Raw genomic sequence first — 3,324 nt, forward strand, 5'->3', positions numbered from 1 at the left:
CAGAGCTCTGAACGCTTACGTTGTGGAGAGGCTGATTAGGGTAGCAGACTGAAGTTGTCTTGCCCAGCACATGCCCAGAAGGTGCTGTGGCGCTGGCCATGCTGAACCAGCCTGAAGCATAAGAAATGTGTGATTTTTCAGGGCCCCTTGCAAGCTCACAGCTCACCAGCTGCCTCGTTCTCCTCCCTCCACTTTGGAATTGGGCCTGAGGTGACCAGCAAAGTCACTTCTCCCACTGACCTGGGGAAGTAGCCTGGTGGCAAGAGCTGGGGACTTGCCCCAGATGTCAGACACCCCTCAGTGTCTAAACCTCAAATGGGACCAAGAGTGAGTGGCAGAAGAGCCTAGCAGAACTGAGGGCCCAGGTCTAGGAAAGGAGCTTAGTGCTGAGCTTTGGCTCCAGGTTTGGCTGACAGCTAGCAGTGTTCCCTGGTTACTGCCTTGTTCTCCAGGAGGCTCCCCTCAGCCCCTCTGTTCCCTCTGCAAGATGAGAGAGGAACCAGCTTGCTGATGTGAGTGTGCGCCATGAACAGAATGGGGCCTCTGGAATACTGCCTGTGCCTCAGCCTGAATTGCTGGGCATAGCCACTGGTCTCTGCTCAGGTACCAGCTTGCAGGTCACACAGGATGCATAGCAGGAATGCGAGACCTCAGCCTTGTAGCCTCCCCAGGGCTCTGTGTAGCAAACGCAGATTTGTACTTTAGTCAGCAAGTGCATCTCCCCGAATCCATGCTTCATGCTGCCTCTCTCAGCCAGGTGCCTTGAATTGGGAGCATAGCAGATCTCACAGACAGAACAGGCACAGCCTGAATCAACCTGTAGCTGGGAGACTACGGAGGACCCTGCAAGGTGGGCTGCAGAGAGCAACCTGAGCCAGTAGGTGGTGGTCTGAGCCAGCCACAGGGCACCGTGGAGCTCTACCATCTTGCAGAGATGGGGTTCTCATAATTTGTGGGCATATCTCACAAGAACAGCCGTAATCCCCTTGTTGTCCTGACGATGCTCCTGCTCTAGGGGTTCAAGGAGCGTGCCCACCTAAAGATCCCTGCTCTGCTGTTCCAGCTGGAAGATTGTGTTCTTCCTTTCCATCCAAAGCTATTGTCCTGCATCACTGATGGGTTTCACCCAGAAATGGGAGGGGAGTGAGTGACTGTGTGCCCACAAGGGATGTTCTGGACACTGCCTGTGCACATGTGATGTCTGATGGGACTTATAGTGAGACCATCCCAGCAGCTCTGCAGCGGGACCTCCTTCAAGAGGTTCTGCTCCCCCATCTAGCAGGGAGCTGGGCTAGTGCCAGCTGGGCATGGGAGAGCCATCAGCACTGTTGATTTGGCAACTGGAGCTTTTCTCTGTGTTACCACCTAGGCTGTGTTTGTTTGCAGACCACTAGCACTCCTGGCTGTGGGCTTCCTTAACTAGCATTGCTAACATTTGTCTTCATGCTGCATCTGGCTCAGGGGACCCAAGAAAGCCTGCATTTCCCAGGGTGTTCTCCAAAGTTGTGGCTTTGTGAGCCACGAGATGGTGCTGTGCAACTGTTCTTTATGAGTCATAGCTCAGCTCGGTGGTTGCAGCTGCCTCATCTCAAACTGCAGGTTGGGAGGTTGCCCCTTACATACAGGCTAAGCCACCCTTCACAGGAAAACTTTATGCCCCTTGTTCTTTTACCAGGGATGGCTGCTTTATAGCAATAAAGGAAATGATCCTTGTAGCTACCTAGATATTATAGGAAATCATGATTTAAAAAAACATTGCTGAGGTTGTAAATTTTGGATGCCTCAAGCACCATACCCCCTTGATGTCAGGCACAGCCATGACAGCTTAGCTTTTCTGTAAATCAGACCCTCAGGTGGCAAAATGCCTAGAAAGCAAAGACCATAAAATTAGCAGCCGCCTTTTGCAAAGCTTGAGTTCAGTGACTTGCCCAGCTCCACACAGGAAGTCTGTGGCAGTGACAGAGAGAGAAGCCAGTCCTCGTAGACTGCTTTCACCATAAGACTGAGTTTTTTTCTTACTGTTGTCATCCATCTCATTCATTCAGTCCCTAGTTCCTACACCAGACAGGACAGGGGCCCTACAAGCAAAAGCCTCCTGTGCCACACCCAGCCTGGATTCATCCCCTGAGCATGGCGGTCCTGTGCACTGAATGAGGCATAGGAAGAAAGTGTGCATGCTCATCTAAGTAAAAACTATCACACCACGTTACCATGGACAACTGTGGGTCTGGCAGTCACTCAGTTGCTTGCCTAGATAATGTTATTTCAACACAATGGGTGGAAGTGCCCACACACAACATCCATGTGACATCAGAAAGGTTAGGTGCTGCTCTGGCATGGATTTAAAAATAAAATCAGGGCTAACTACTACCCTGATTTTCTCAAGAAATGGTAGTTAAAACAAGCTGTTGTATTCTAGCTGTTCAAGCTACACAGTCTGAAAACACTCTGCGCATGGGTGTCCATTGATATGCTTCCTGTTGCCATAGAACTTGAGAGCCCATTCCCAGTTTTGTGTAACTCATGTAGTGTTCCCTAGGTGCACAGGTTTGTAAATGCATGTGTCAGGGTCTCACCCTAAAAAAGTATACCACAGCTGCTTCTGCCTCATGCCCCAGGACAGATCCAGCCTGCAAAATAGCCCCCAGCCCAGGGAATTGGGGTGAGTTTGACACCTTTGCTCCAAGGGATTTCACCTCGTGAAGTGAGAGGGAGTTAGGCACTCCAGTACCTTGGAGGATCTGGGCCTTGGGTACTGCAGTGGCTGGGGGGTGCCCTGTGAGGACCAAGCAGACCACAACAGTGGAAGCTTTTGAGACTTGCCTCAGCAGTTGTCTGCACACTTTGCTCTGGGCCAGCCTGCCCTGCTTTTTTGCCATGAGGCTCCACAGAGAGAATTTCTTGGCCTTGCCTCATCTTTTGAAGGTCCTGGTCAAGAGAGTGGTATCACAGCCAGCCTCTTTCACCACAAGGGATTAGGAATAAGCAAAAACTTGTCCCATTCACTTACATGGCATGGAGCGGAGTTAAAAACAGTCATATGGTTGAGCAAGTTTTTGATGACTGCTTGCAGTGAGCTCCTCTGGGGCCAAGCCCTTTGGGAGGCAGGAGAAGCCTGGGAGTGACCAGGGGCTGGAGTCACCCTAAAATAATTTATTCCGGGGCAGGTCACTTCCCCACCCACCTTCCCATCTCTGCAAGGGGCTTTCATTTCATAGTTTCATTTCATAGACATTAGGGCTGGAAGGGACCTCGGGAGATCGAGTCCAGCCCCCTGCCCAAAGGCCAGGAAGTCAGCTGGGGTCATAGGATCCCAGCAAGATA

This window comes from Crocodylus porosus, unplaced genomic scaffold (assembly GCF_001723895.1).
Source record: "Crocodylus porosus isolate Cpor-Errol unplaced genomic scaffold, CroPor_comp1, whole genome shotgun sequence".
In the NCBI taxonomy this organism is placed as follows: domain Eukaryota; kingdom Metazoa; phylum Chordata; order Crocodylia; family Crocodylidae; genus Crocodylus; species Crocodylus porosus.